General features: G+C 43.0%; 1 pseudogene; it reads right to left on the bottom strand.

The window, feature by feature from the left end:
• Window positions 1-2,025: 2,025 nt before the first annotated feature.
• Window positions 2,026-4,281, bottom strand: LOC145800139 (serpin-ZX pseudogene; annotated as a pseudogene).
• Between the last annotated feature and the right edge of the window lie 11,660 nt (window positions 4,282-15,941).

The raw sequence follows: 15,941 nt of genomic DNA, 5'->3' as shown, positions 1-15,941 counted from the left end.
AGCTAGATAAGGGTGGAGCAGGTAGCTTAAGAAGAAAAGTATGGCAGTGCACAAATGGGAAGTATCTCCCCCAAATCTCCAAAATTTCTCCTCTTGAACCTTGGGAAATGGGTCATATTTATAGGTTTTTCCTTGGTACCAAGAGGACATCAAGTGGCCAAATAAATAGAGGACATGTGTCCCAGAGGACCACATGGAATATTCTGCCTTGAGCCACCAGACTGAAGGTACCACGTGTCCCTCTGCATGTACTATCTGTTTGCCTCCGCAACTACCTTTTTTGAACCTCAGCAAGTGTAGTTGCGACGGGAGTGTTTGGCGCTACAACTACCTTTTGAGCCTTAGCAAGTGCAGTTGCGGCGGAAGTGTTTGTTGCTGCACTTGCCTTCTCAGCTCAAACCTCAGCAAGTGCACTTGCAATGGTAAACCTTACTACTGCACTTCCCTTCTCAGTTCTACTTTGCCAGTACATGCATTCTCAAGACTCTATTAGTCTACTATCGACTATGTTCGTGCTGACCTTAGCGAAGCCTCCATCCTTAGCCACCTAACCACAAACTCCCCAGCTTTCCAGGACGAATGCCATAACCGAGCCTGCTATCAGCCATGTTGTGCCTTAGTACCAAGCCCAAAGGGGCTTCGTTACTCCTCCCTGTGAGACTAAGGCATGTTTGTGACCTGGGTAAATGGAAAGGGAGTCCTTTGTGCTCAGGCTGCCTTGCTCCCATCTTCTCGAGGTTGTCGCAGTAAACTGGTATCTCTGGGCCTGCTATCAGCTCCAACCAATAAGTCTTGGGGCCAGCTATCCGTGCCAAGGTAATGAACTTTGGGGCCTGATATCAGCGCCAAGCATTAGCCTCTACTTGCAAAAGAGAAGTTTTTCCCAAAGGCTGCTATCACCTTGGCGGGATGTTCCCTCCGCAAGTTGGTTGCGGCGGCTGTAGTTGCTATGGTAGTCATTTCCTGCGGCACTGAAAAGTGCCTCTGCAACTTAGGCGTTGCAAGTAATACCTCTGCTTCTTAGTTGTTAGTAATACCTTTGCAACTTAGTTGCTTCAGTTCTCTCATTCTCTCAATAACTCTAGATGGCGGCGGAACTGACAATACTTGGAATGGCGGCGCTGAGACAAAGTACCTCCGTAACCTAGTCGTCGCAAGTGTCGCCTCTGCAACTTAGTTGCTTCAGCTTTCTCTTTCCCTCAGCAACTTCAGGTGGCGACTGAACCGACATTATTGGGGAATGGCGGCGCTGAGGCAAAGTGCCTCAGCAACTTGACCACCGCAAGTGTTCCCTTTGCAACTTTGACTTTGGCATTTTCCTTCGTAAAGTCCGATTGGACCCTTGGCAGGTCGGACCTACTTCGGCCCACTGTTGACCCACTTCCCTTGGGCTTTAGCCCATGCTCTCTTTTCATTCATAGTCGTCTTAGAAGGGCGACCTTAGCACTTAAGCTCATACTTAATTTGGGTTTTAATTTCTGACCCTTTACAACTAGTTATAATAATCCAACACTACAAACTTATTAACATCAAAGCGTGTAGTCAATATATATATATATATACTTGAAAGTAGAAAACAACATCAAATATCCTTATATAGACTTCCAATATAAAAAAATATATTTATAAACACCCCATAAGTTGTACCAAATGAGCTTATATTGTCCAAAAACTTTGTATAATAGTTTAGGTTCGAGTCAATGACCAGTTATAATAATCTAACACTACTAATTTATTAATATCGTAATGCGTAGCATAAAAAAAATTGAAAACAGAAACAACATCAAATATATCCTTATATGGACTTGCAATTTAAAAAAAAAAAAAAAAAAACCCATAAGTTGTACCAAAGGGAGTTAGTGTCGAAAAACTTTGCATAAAAGAGGATTGAGCACCTTGCTCACGAAGAGCTATATCAAGCAACTAAGAGAGGATTGAGCACAGCACCAATGAACAAAACAACCCCTTTGAATCTTGGGATCCATAATTTAGAAACATCCTCTTTCCTCAACCCAAATTCTTGATTCATGAATCCAGGGTTGGATACTTGAGCTTCTTGACTAGTTTTGGCAAGCCATCTGTTTCATTTGGAAGAAAAAAGTACATAGAGAAGTTACTACCTTGGTATGGAATACTGAGGATTTTATATCCACCGAATAATCCGTAAAGATGACGACTGCCTCTTTTGCTTGTCATGAAAGGAACTTGAACGATCTCTCCATCGAGAAGATGAAAATTCATGTTTCTTGTACGTGTTTTATCGAATTTTTGATTCCATTGCCCTTTGCAGTATAATGCATTTGCAAAGAGGAGTGCAATGTTACCATATAAAGATCCAGGACGAAGGAAATTCTTGATGAGTCCCTTGGTTTCATTTTTGACACATGAATTTACTTCATCTATCACTTGATCAGCCTTGAAGGACAACAACATAAGATGATGATATAGAATGAGTAGCACAAATGTTTCGTTTTATTTTGTTTTAAATTTTTTTATTTATAAGCTTGGAATCCCTAAAATTTGGTAATCTAAATGAAAGATACCTTTTAGATCGATGTTCTTGGTGGTGGTAATAATGTTAGAAATACTAGATGGTTGTTTGGGATATGCTATATAAGTGTACTTTTGACTTTTTAATTAAAAAGTAAGGAAAAAAACATGTATATTTGGGATAATTTTTTGAATTTTTATGAAAAAATGCGTAATAAAATATTATAGTATAATCAAAATGACCATTTCACCATTTTGACTTTTAACTTTTTGATTTTTTGGGTAGTTGAATTCAAAGAGCAAAATAATAATTTTGCCCTAGTGGCTTCTCCCAATGCTACCCTTGAGTAGTATAGAATTTTAGCTTTTTTAGTAATTTTTTGACTTTTTATTTTTATTAATTAATCCCAAACAATCCCTAATTAGTGTAGTCAGTACACTAGTTAATGTTTCTTGCATTACTGTAGTGATGATGCATGGTAGACTTTGGGGTTTTTTTTTTTTTTTTAGGTCCTCAGATTAATAATTTTGGCATTTATAAATTTTTTTTATTTTAGCAATAACTTTATTTTGGAACGTCCTGTTTTAGAGTCATCATTTTGGCATGTTTCTAATATTTTATAGTATCTAAATTTGGGCATAATTAAAATCAACAATACTAAATATTCTGTACAATATGTGGCACACTAAATTTTATTCAACTCATATATTGCCAAATTTTATAATTTCCTAATTGATTTATGCCTAGCTAAATTGTTTCCTTGTATGATTAGGATTTCTTATTTAATCAGAGTTTTTTCCCTTTGTGGATACAAAGGATTTTTTTTTTTTTGGGGGGGGGGGGGCGGGGGAGGGATATATTCAATGTTTTTGATATACTACATCAATTAATTTCTTACTTAATGCACAATATATAGGGTTAAAACTTATTCGAGATCGAATTATTATATAAATAAATCAAGTGTGAACAAAATTTTAAGTTTGTGGCTTAACAAGTTTATAAACACTATAAAAAAATCGAGTTATTTAAACTCAACTCAAATTCGACTTAGTAAAGCCTTATTTGGGATAAACTAAAAAAAATCGAAAAGTCAAAAAATTACTAAAAAATTAAAAAGTCTATACTATTTAAGGATAGCTTGTGGGGGAAGTTACTATGCCAAAATTATTATTTTACCCTTTGAATTCAACTACTTAAAAAGTCAAAAAGTCAAAAGAGTAAAATTGTCATTTTAATTTTACTATAATATTTTTTTTTACCAAAAAGTCAAAAAATCCCAAACAAAAACTAAAAGTTCATTCAAAATCAACTTATCATATAAACAACTCAAACTTAAACATAATTTTAAATTAAATCAAACCTAAACAACTTACTACTAAACTCAACATGACATGACATGACTTGTTTTCAATCCTAACAATATATTAGCATCTTCTATGAGAGAAAGATTATAAAAATAAAAAATAAATAAAATAGAAAAGTACCTTGTTTGCAAAGTCAACCTCTTTGGCTTTACCATTATAAGAACCTTCCAAAATCCTTTTATAAGAGGGGTTCAAACTGAAACTTCGATCAATCCACACACTATTAGCAAACAATATAGATGGACTTGTAATTCTGTTATTCTTGTTGTTGTCCTTAAGATTGGACACCATTGATGTAAACTGCAAAGACATAAAATTCAGATCATCAATACTTTTTTATCCCAAATAAAAAAGAAGTTGTTCCAAAGGAGAGGACACAAAATTTGAACCTTTTTTTATTTCTTTCAGTAGAACTTGCTTTGCCATTTGTATACAAAATTGGGAGCTGAAATTACAGGTGTGGATCTGTGATGGAGAGACTATTTTTTTTTCTTTTTTTGATGGGAGGTGATGGAGACTCCATTGGGATTTATTTTACACAATATAAGAGGTGGATTTCATTTATTTATAATCATAGAAATTAGGGCAACGAATAAGTAACATAAAATTACAAAAATATCCCCAACCCGGGGCCATGGACAGAAGACTCAATGCATAGTCATTATCACAGTCCTCACATGACACAACACAATATAGTTTTCCAACCAAAGTTACCTAAGATGGACTCACTATGTAGGGGTGTGTTTGGGTGGCCATTTTTTTTTTTTGTAAACTTTTTAAAAAACTTCAAAAATCTTGGGTGTTAGGTTCTACTGGACTACATGTACTAGTAAAGTAAAAAATAAGGAAAAAAAAAAAAAAGCTGAAGAAAAAAAAAATTTGTGATTTTTTCAAATTTTTTTAAAAAACTTTTTAAATCATTCTACATTAGAGCTAAAAAGTAAAAAGTAAAAAAAAAAAAAATGATACAAATTTAAAACAAAATGACTAAAGAGAAAAAAACAAAATTTTTGAACAATATATATATTTTACTGATCCCAAACTCACCATGCTTCCTTTGATTTTCTTATAACCTACCTTATTGGATTAAAATAATTTTACAAATAAGTTTTACAAAAATTAGTTCTTTTGACATAAAAGAGTTAATTTTTTATTTTTATTTTTTTAACGGAAACAAAAAGGGCTTACAAAAATAGTATATTAATTTAATTTTAAGTCATTACACAAATTAGGATAAGCACCTTGATTTCATGTATTTATACAGCAAACATGTGGCAGTGGTTTTTCTTTGATTGATTTTCAAGAATTGAGCACTTTGATTGGGCCCATGTAATAGGTCCCTAATTCTCGGAAAAGCTTGACATCTCATTTACATTTAAAAGGCATTGAGTCATGGGTTTAGGTCGAGTTGTGCATTATATAAATTAAAAAGGGCTAATTACTCGCATGTTCTCTTTAAAGATGTGTACTTATTTAATTTTATAATTTTTTGAGTAGATTCAAAAGGGTCTTGCGTGTTTTGCTTATTCTTTTCTCTATGTTTGCTTATTCACTTTCTCTATAAATTAAAAAGGGCTAATTACTCGCATGTCCTCTATATTTTTTGAGTAGATTCAAAAGGACCTTTGACTCCAACTTGATAAGGCCTCGGTTTTCATTTTGTTTGTTGCATACATCCTTACATTAAGTGGCAAATTTGATCCCTTGAGCCATCATGCACCATTGATGGCTCAAAGATCGAAGGTCATGCTTCTTTGAGTTCAAAATATGATAGGAAGCATGACCATGCTTATGTGTCCAAGAACTCCATGCCATGCACTGTCTGTTCTCTGTTTGCTGTCAAATTGTCTTCTGCAGGAAGTTTCTGCCGACCGGCAGAATTTAGTGCCGACCGGCACTATCTGGAGTGCCGATGAATCCAATAAAATGCCGATGGGAATTGTGAAGTGCCGGTGGTAATTCTGTCCGGCCGGCGGTGCTCTGCAGAATGCAAGGAACTTGCTCCAGTACTTTGGTAATTTTCAGAAAGACAAGGCAGTACAAACAGAGGCGACAGGGGTACAGTACGGGTTTTTCGGGCAAGACGGATTCGAGCATGCATCATTCGCGTATCCCGAGGCAGAGGCTGCGGCTACCCCTTTTCTTTCCTTCGCCACCTTTCCTTTAAATTAAATTAGAAATCTTTGTAATAATTTTATTCGTCTATTATTTGGGACTGTAATATTAATTCGGACTCTCTGAGTGAGGGTAAACATGTAATAAGTGTGGGTGAGTGTGTGTATGTCTTCCAATCCCCATTTCTTTCTTCCCTTTTATTTACCTGCTTATGATGGTAGATTAGGGCATTTTTGAAATTAGCATACCTTATGATATGCATGCGTGCATTCCTGCATTTGTTGACATGCACCGGGCTCGGTACATCATACTAACCGCATTCGTATTTTCAAATTTCAAAATTGAATACATGAATCAGTTGGTTGCATATCGTATGCCATATTTAGGTTAACCGAGCCTAACTAAAATTGCATCTTGTATGTGTTGCATTAGGCAAAATAACATGAACTAGGACATGCACATTTGCTAACTAGTTTATTGTTTTGGCACGGAGTACAATGTAAGTGGTTATGCTTTAGCATCCAACACGTATGTGAATGTTGCCATAATAAGTATGCTTGCCATGCGGCTAAGTGTTTACATGAGATAAATTGCTTGAATGCCTGTGGGTGGAGGTCAAATTGCTTCAATTGGGATAATGCATTAAAACTGTGAATTTCAAAGCCCACTAGATAGTGGCAAAACCATCTTTTCTAAAAGCCCTCTTGAGGGTGGCAAAACCTTCATTTTAGCCTACTTGCGAGTAGCAAACCATTTTCAAAACAAACATGAAATGTTTTGTTCCAATTAGGCGACTTGGTCTATACTTGTTTGCGGTGCGCATAACATAGTAATTCTAGGCTAATAACCGGAATAAGAACACATAAAGTTTTCAAAATCAGATATCATGGTTAGTAGAGGCCGGTGATGACGGACATGTGGCTGACCTTCCCCGATCGTACCCAAGCTCCCGAGCCGAGACAACTCCGGTGATGACGGACATGTGGCCTTCGGCACCGAGTCAGGGTTTCCTAAATTCCCCCATTTTAAAATATTTAGGTGGCGACTCTGTATCTGGCAAAGCAGTCCATGTTTGGCACTACTTTTTCAAAAATCTGTTTCTCAAAACGATTTGCCAGATTTGGACTCTTTGGTTCAGATTAAGAACCGTGACACAAATCGAGTCCGAACTGTAGCGAGGGCCCCTCGCGGGCGTGTTACAGTTTCTGGCGACTCTGCTGGGGAAATAGAGATCTTGACTCGAACTCGTGATATCCTGTTTTGATCTCATTTATGTGTTTCTTTGCATTGCATGTGCATTGGTGCGCCTAGGAACACAGTGTTTGCCATCTGCCATTCCTGAACGGTTTGCCCGAGGCTTGTCTTGTCAAGGCATGACCATAAGGCTGACCGGCTATGGGCTCTGACAGTATGGGAACACAAACCCCGGTTTACCGGGGCACCCCTTTTGACCATTCGACCTAGTGCATATTCGGAACCATAGTGACCATTCCAAGCTAGGACAGGTTGCTTATCCGATGCTAAGTTGTTTGAAACCGCTGTGTGCGTAGTGAAACCCTAGTTCCTGACAAAATAGGACAGGGAAACCCTACCCCAACATAGGGGTGTTTTGGCTCTCTTTACTTGCTATGTGCTTTTAGAATGTATTTCTGCAGGGAAATGAACACGCCAGTTTGTAAGTCTGGGCATCAGGCCTGAGGGCATCAGTATCAGCTTTAAGAGAATCGGTTATCTGCGGGTATCAGGGTTCAGTATTAGGAATAGAGATTTTGAGAACAGTGATCAGTATCGAGGAACAGTGTGTTCGGCTTATCGACTATGTGTTTTGAATATCCAACTGTATATTATTTGTTTATTTTATGCCGTTATGCTGTCCAGTTGTTGGTTTATTTATTGCTTTATTTATCTTTTTGCTAGGTAGTTTAGCATCATTGCGTCTAACCCAGTAGACATTCCCCAAGCAATCTAGATCAGAGGTCGCCGGCTCCATCGATCTGAGGATCTGATAGAAGGACAACCAGTGTACCATTCTCTACCCTCGGTTACTAAACGGAAAGCAACTAGGCAGAGGACACCGGTTCAACAGTTAGTACAGAGGGCTTCGTCTACCCCACCTGTGTACAGTAGGGATCAGGATCCCGTTTCACCCACAGAGAGGGAACGCATACCAACAATTCAACCAGAGCAGAACAATATGGCTAGCTTAGAGGAGATGGTGCGCCAACTTCAGGAAAGCATGAAAATGATGCAGCAAGATGCTGTCCGACAGGCAGAATTCGCCAGACAACAAGCTACAGTCATGAGTGAGCAAGCGGATTTAATTGGGAGATTGCAACAGCAAACTGGGGCATCACCTTCACAGCAAATCCCTCCTCCATTAAGGGTTCCAACACCCGAAGAGACACCAAACGCCCGAAACGTCCAAGAAGATACAAACATCCCAACGGGGCCGGCTCCACCCCCGATTCCGCCTCAACAATCCAAGGCACCCACCCCCATCAATCTATCGGATTCTCCCTTCGAGTCTGAGGTGGACCCTGTGACATTGAAAATGCACAAGCTTGAAAAGCGGTTCAAGAAATCCCAAGGTACGAAGTCCATTCCCGACATTGAAGATGGATACATCGACACAGCTGTGACGCTGCCAGATCGGTTTAAGATACCACAAATTGATTGTTTTGACGGATTTGAGGATCCCATGGTACACCTGCGATTATTTTCAGATGTCTTGCGGCCAATGGGCCTCACCAGATTACAAAACCTGTCTTTGTTTGGTCGAACCCTGTCAGGTGTGGCGGCCGCATGGTATGCCAAGTTGGAGGACGACGTCAAGAGAAATTGGGACGAGATGGCTGAGGCCTTTATCCTGCAGTACTCGTACAATACGCAAATCGAGATCACGACCCGGGATCTCGAGACAACGAGGCAAGAACCCAAGGAAAGCTTCTCAGAGTTTGTAACTAGATGGCGGGCTAAGGCTTCAATGATGACCTTGAGACCCACAGACAAAGACCAGATTCGGATGATTGTGCGCAATCTTCAACCGAAGCTAATGCAAAAGATGATTGTAGTCCCCTTTCCCACATTTGCTGATCTGCATGAAATGGGGGTGCAGATCGAGGACGCCTTGAGACAAGGTTGGATTGATAATGACCGGGAGCAACCCCGCAGAAATTTCAATCGTAGTGCTAATGCAGGCCCGAGCGGCGCTATGACTGCCAGGACCTCCGAAGTGAGTATGGTCACCACTAACCCTTCCCCAAGAAACACGGCAGCCACACCATTCTCCGGTGCGTCCGGAAGCAACTCACAAACAGCCAAATACCCTCCCAGAAACACCAGAACCTTCGCTCCACTTTATATGCCCCTGTCCAAAGCTTTGGGGGTTTTGATCAGAAAAGGGCATCTGAAGCCCCTAGAGCCACGGCCCTTACCTGAAAGACTACCCGCCACCCACAATCCAGCCAAGTATTGTGCGTTCCACCAGCAGCACGGTCATGACACCGACCTATGCTTTCGTTTACGTCATGAAATTCAAGATCTCATTGATAATGGGGTGATTTTACCCCCTGAGAAACCCAATGTTACTACAAATCCTCTCCCCACACATAACCAAGTTCCACCACCCAAAAGAATCAATTTCATCCAGACTGGGGTCGCATCCTACGATCCTAGTATCTACATCACACCCTCCTACCTGCCTAAACCTAAAGTTTTCCTTCCTGATTGCACCGATTTGTGCATGATGGACGTCTCCATAGCCCAACCCAAGCCAGTGGTGGTGACCATCGAGAACAGGAAAGAGGTTGTCAAACCAGAGTCTGCGGAGTCTGAGAATGATGTTGGGAATGCTTACCGTCCGAGTGACTACATTTCACCAATGGGCCAGAATAGACCAGATGTCGAATTTCCAGTCGGGGGAGAGCTGTGTGTAATCCGAGGGGACAATTCAGGACAGGGAACGAATGATTTGACAGTCGTGGAAAAGGACGTTGTCAAGTTCCAATTTCACGATGACCAAGACTCAGCCATCAACTGGTTCGATTATGAAGAGTCAGCAGAAGCCACGGGGTGGTTAGACGATCAGCCGGATGTGATAGAGGAGTTCCAGTCAGAACAAGGCCCGGCAGGGGCAGGAATGTCAACAACGGCCGGGAGTGTCGAAGAGCAGAATACATCGTCGGAGAGTGCCGGCGTCGAGAGTTTCGCTCGGGAATGGAGCATTTTGAGTACAAGGATCAGTGAGCCATCTACTGCATTGACACAGTCAGAACAAGGAAGATTCGAGGATTCTGAGAGGATCAGGAAAGCAAAAGGCCACGTGGGGGTCGAAACCGCCACAAGTACGGAAATGAAGGATGCTGCGAGCATAGGGATAAAAGGTACTGCAAGTATCGGGATAGTTGTGTCAGAACCAGACAGATGTTTGTCAGCTGCAGATGGCATGTGGTGGGAAGACGACGATCTATGTCTTGCCCACACAGACGAGGATTGGAAAGGTAACCAACCAGATGATACCTGGTATATCGGCGAGGTCGATCACATGACTAGGAGTGGACGGTATTTCAAGCCTCCACACCTAGATCAACCAGAGGCGTCTGGAAAAGATAATGAAGCAGAGAAACAAAAGGAGAAGCAACTCGAAGACGAGGCCGTATTGAGACAATTGAAAAAGATACAAGCAGACATCTCCATCTGGGGACTGCTTATGGCTTCTCGAGTACATAGGCAGGCTGTCCTGTCAGCCATGGATAAGGCCAAACTTTCCATAGATACCACGCCCGAACAGCTGGTGGGCTTAGTCTTTTCGGGAGGAAGTTCCCCAGCATTGAGTTTTTCTGACAAAGAGCTGCCACCCGAGGGTGCGAACCATAACAAGCCGCTCTACATCTCTGTCGAGTGCAGAGATAAATGGATACCTGTGGTACTTGTCGACATGGGGTCCGCCATCAACGTCTGCCCGGCAAGGACAGCTTATGCGATTGGTTTGAAAGTCGCGGATTTTGTGCCGACGGCCCAGGTGATTCGGGCGTATGACAACACAAGCCGGGAAGTGATGGGGATAGTTAAGATTCAAACAAAGGTTGGGCCAGGACAGCACGTGATAGATTTCCATGTCTTGGAGGTTCCTGCAACGTTCAACTTGCTTTTGGGTCGGCCGTGGCTGCATCAGGTAAAGGCGGTCTCCTCTACCCTACATCAAGTGGTGAAATACCCCTATGGGAAGGGAGTAGCCATTGTTTTTGGAAACTCATCAATTCATCCACCACCAGAGGTATCTACGCCTGTTCTAGAAATTGAGCACGGTATAGAAGATGTGTTCATATCAGGTTTTACCTTGGCCGAGGCTCGGGTCGTACAGAACATCATGGCAGCTAACGAAGGGTGTACGTCAGTGCCCAAGCAGTTTATCTCATGAACAAACTCCAGCACATCCCCGGGATGGGATTAGGTAAGAGCGGCAGGAAAGGTGCCGCAGCATCGGCCGAAGTGCCACATAACCCCCATACCTTTGGTTTGGGCTACCTACCCACCAAAGAGGATTGGATAAGGAAAGGAAAGGAAATGGCCGGAAGGGCCAGAGCGAAACAGATGGGGAAACCCTTTGACTTAATGCACCAGCCCATTCGGGGGACCCTGAATGGACGTTTCGTCCGGGAGGGGGAGGACTTTCCGTTCTGTGGCTTCCCAGAGCCGTAGCTCAACGCGGAGAAGAAGCGCGTACCGGGATCTGAGATTTTCTTTGATTTACAGTTACCTGAGGTTGACACCGCCGAAGGGTAGGCAAATTTATCGGTTGAGGCTGAGCAAAGTAAGGAAGTGCAGTCTGAGGACGCCGAAAATGAAATGGGGGCAGCGCTGGCGTGTCTGCTTTCAGATCCTCCGATCGAACAGAGTTGCTTGGGGGATAGCTCCTCGGTATGTGTGATTGGGAATGAAGCGGCTGCGGGCCTACCATCAGCTATTTTGGATGCATCCATCGCACCTTCTCTCATCTGGCAATATGAAGAAGGCTTTTTATCAAGCAGCACCGGGTCAGGTAGTGAGCCGGAATCTGATTCTACCGAATCTTGTACGTCGGAATCAGATTCCAGCTCAACTGAGTCTGAGTCCGGTATTCCCGGGGGTGATAACCCGGATGCCACAGTCCTGTCTAGGTCATCTTTTTCATTTTCTTTTGAGTCTGTTGTAACAGAGGAATCCGACGGCTTGGAAGTATTTAATGAGAATGGCGTGGATGTGGTTTCGGAGTATTTTTCTATGCCTTTGATTTATTGCTTAAATCAGGATTTTCAAAATTTTGATGAAAACGACGAGGAAGAAATTCCTCCGGTTTTGCAACGGTTAATTGATCAAGAGCAGGAAAGATTTGTTAAACCTTTAATGGATGAAATCACTACTGTGAATGTTGGTACTGAGAAGGACCCACGGCTGGTCCAGATCGGGTCCACGTTGTCTTCTGAGGAATGCGAGCGCTTAGTCGCTTTGTTAAAAGATTTCAAAGATGTTTTCGCGTGGTCCTACGAAGACATGCCTGGAATCGATCCTGAGATTGTACAGCACCGGATCCCTCTTGATCCCGAGGCCCGACCTGTCAAGCAGAAGCTTAGGAGGATCCGCCCTGATTGGGCCATCAAGATCAAGGAAGAGGTCACCAAGCAGATTGATGTAGGCTTCCTGTTGGTGTCTGAGTATCCGACTTGGCTGGCCAACATTGTTCCGGTGCCGAAGAAAGACGGCAGAATTCGGGTCTGTGTAGACTTCAGAGATTTGAACAGGGCTAGTCCGAAGGACGACTTTCCCTTGCCACACATTGATGAACTGATAGATTTCACAGCAGGACACGCCTTGCTTTCGTTTATGGATGGTTTCTCAGGCTATAATCAGATAGTAATTGCGCCCGAAGACCGGGAGAAGACTGCATTCACTACCCCGTGGGGTACATATTGTTATCGAGTGATGCCATTTGGGCTGAAAAACGCGGGAGCTACCTATCAACGGGCAGCAACTACAATATTGCATGATATGATCCATAAAGAGGTCGAGGTGTATGTGGACGACATGATTGTCAAATCCAAAGAAAGAGAAGGCCACTACACCGCCTTACAAAAGTTTTTTCAAAGGATCAGAGAATTTCGACTGCGGCTGAATCCCCAGAAGTGTACTTTTGGCGTTACAGCAGGGAAGATGCTAGGGTTTCTGATAACGCAAAGGGGCATCGAGGTCGACCCTTCCAAAATCAAGGCCATCTTAGAAATGCCACCACCGAGGACTGAAAAGGAGGTGCGAGGCTTTCTAGGTAAAGTGCAATTCATAAGGCGGTTTATCCCTAAATTAACCTTGACTTGTGAACCACTTTTTGGCCTCCTGAAGAAAGGAAAGAAATTCCAATGGGACGGCCGATGTCAAGTAGCTTTTGAACAGATCAAAGAGTATCTACAGAACCCGCCTGTGTTGTCACCGCCAGAGCCGGGGAGACCGTTGATATTGTATCTTTCGGTAACTAAGACCACCATGGGCTGCATGCTCGCACAGGAGTCAGAAGACAAAGTGGAAAGGGCTATCTACTATCTGAGCCAGAAGATGCTGGATTACGAGACCCGCTATACACCACTGGAGAAGGCTTGTTTGGCCTTGGTATGGGCTACCAGGAAGCTGCGGCACTACCTGTTAGCTCACTCTGTAATGTTGGTTTCACGTTTGGATCCCGTCAAATATCTTTTCGAGAAACCAGTACTTACGGGTAGGCTAGCTCGTTGGTTGCTATTGCTTTCCGAATTTGACTTGAAGTATGTAACACGCAAGTCGGTGAAAGGGAGAGCGGTAGCGGAGTTCCTTGCCGACCACCCGGTTGAGGGAGATGAAGCGGTTGAGTACCTATTCCCAGATGAAGCCATTCTGCATATCAAGGATGAAACTTGGACGATGTATTTTGACGGAGCGTCAAACCAGTATGGGTATGGGATAGGGGTGTTGCTGATAGCGCCTGACGATTCCCGTATCCCTTTAGCATTCAAGCTCCAGTTCAGAGTCTCGAACAATGAGGCAGAGTATGAGGCATGTATTGCTGGTCTGGAAGCAGCCCTAGAGCTAGGGGTAAGACGGTTGGACGTCATTGGGGACTCGAATCTTGTTGTGTCTCAAGCGAAAGGAGATTGGAAGGTCAAGGAGGAAAGGATGATAATCTACCACCAAACCTTGGATTTGTTAATTCCTCGGTTCGAGAAACTAAATTTCACCCATCTCGTAAGAGAGAACAACAGGTTCACAGATTCACTAGCAACTCTATCTTCCATGATAGACATCCCGTCGGGAGTCCGGATGCGTCTAGTCATCATTGATCAGAAGTTTGCGCCAGCATACGAGTCAATTTCCGCCATAGATGAGGCCCAAGACGACAACCCCTGGTATTACGATATTTGGAACTTCTTGGAAAAAGAGACGTATCCCCTAGGGGCAAGCGCCAAGGATAAGAGGGCCATTAGAAGAATGGCTATTCAGTTCATCATCTGCGGATGTAAGCTGTACAAAAGAGGTCATCTGGGAATGCATAAGCTCTGTGTAGAAGCTGAAGAGTCGAAGTGCCTAATGGAGGCCATCCACAGAGGAGAGTGCGGTGCACACATGAATGGAGTAATGCTGGCCAGAAAGATCCTCAAACAGGGCTATTACTGGTCAACCATGGAAGAGGATTGTATCGGCTTTGTTCGGCGATGCCACAAATGCCAGATCCATGCAAACCGTATGAATATCCCACCATCCAAGTTGTACAACATGACTTCCCCGTGGCCGTTTTCCGTGTGGGGGATCGATGTGATCGGAGCTGTTACGCCGAAGGGGTCAAACGGACATGAGTATATCCTGGTAGCGATAGATTATTTCACAAAGTGGGTCGAGGCCCAATCATACGCGGTGTTGAAAGCGTCGCACGTCGCAAAGTTCATCAGAAACAACATCATTTGTCGCTACGGGGTGCCAAATGAGATCATCTCGGATAATGGATCCCACTTTAAGAAAGAAGTGGTCGACTTGTTGGAAAAGTATAACGTGGCTTTTCATAAGTCATCTACGTATCGACCGCAAACCAATGGAGCAGTTAAGGCCGCCAACAAGAACATCAAACATATACTGCGGAAAATGGTGGAGACCTATCGAGATTGGCCAGATAAGTTGCCGTTTGCTCTGTGGGGCTACAGGACTTCAATTAGAACTTCTACCGGAGCAACTCCGTATTCGTTAGTTTATGGAATGGAGGCTGTTCTACCTATTGAAATTGAAGTTCCGTCTTTACGGGTATTGGCCGAGTGTCAGATAGCTGAGGCAGATTGGCAGCAGAGCAGGTTCGAGGAACTAATGCTCTTTGACGAAAGAAGGCTGAAAGCACTGTACCACGTTCAGAGTTATCAGCGCAGGATTGCTCGGGCTTTTAACAAGAGGGTTAAGTCTAGAAATCTAAAGGAAGGGGATTTGGTACTCAAAGACAACCGAGCTCCCATCCACGACCCGAGGGGCAAGTTCAGACCCAATTGGACTGGTCCCTACATCATCAAAGCTATCTGGTCAGGCGGAGCTGTGGTTCTGATGGACTTAGATGGCTTAGAATTCTCTCAACCGATCAATATGGACAAGTTGAAGAAATACTATCCTTGAGAGGCTCGCTAGGCCGAAAACCCGAAAGGGCGACCTAGGCAAAAGTTAGAGCACAAAAAATTAGAAAATATAAAAACTGAGCTCGCAAGGCTGAAAACCCGCAAAGGGCGGCCTTGGCAAAAGTTAGAGCGCAAAAGGAGAGTGAAAATACTCGAGCGAACCCAAGCCGGAACTACGTAAGGCTTGATTCCCATGTTTGGGATACGTAGGCAGCTTCATCCTGAAGTTCAGCCATAACACTTCCCCGATCAACTTTGTCCATTTGATCATCTCAGCCATCTTTGTTCATCAGCATTCGTTGGAATCTCCGGTGCGATGCC

This window comes from Camellia sinensis, chromosome 10 (assembly GCF_055761805.1).
Source record: "Camellia sinensis isolate YWXY chromosome 10, ASM5576180v1, whole genome shotgun sequence".
Lineage (NCBI taxonomy): Eukaryota > Viridiplantae > Streptophyta > Magnoliopsida > Ericales > Theaceae > Camellia > Camellia sinensis.
This window is presented reverse-complemented; position numbering and strand designations above follow the sequence as displayed.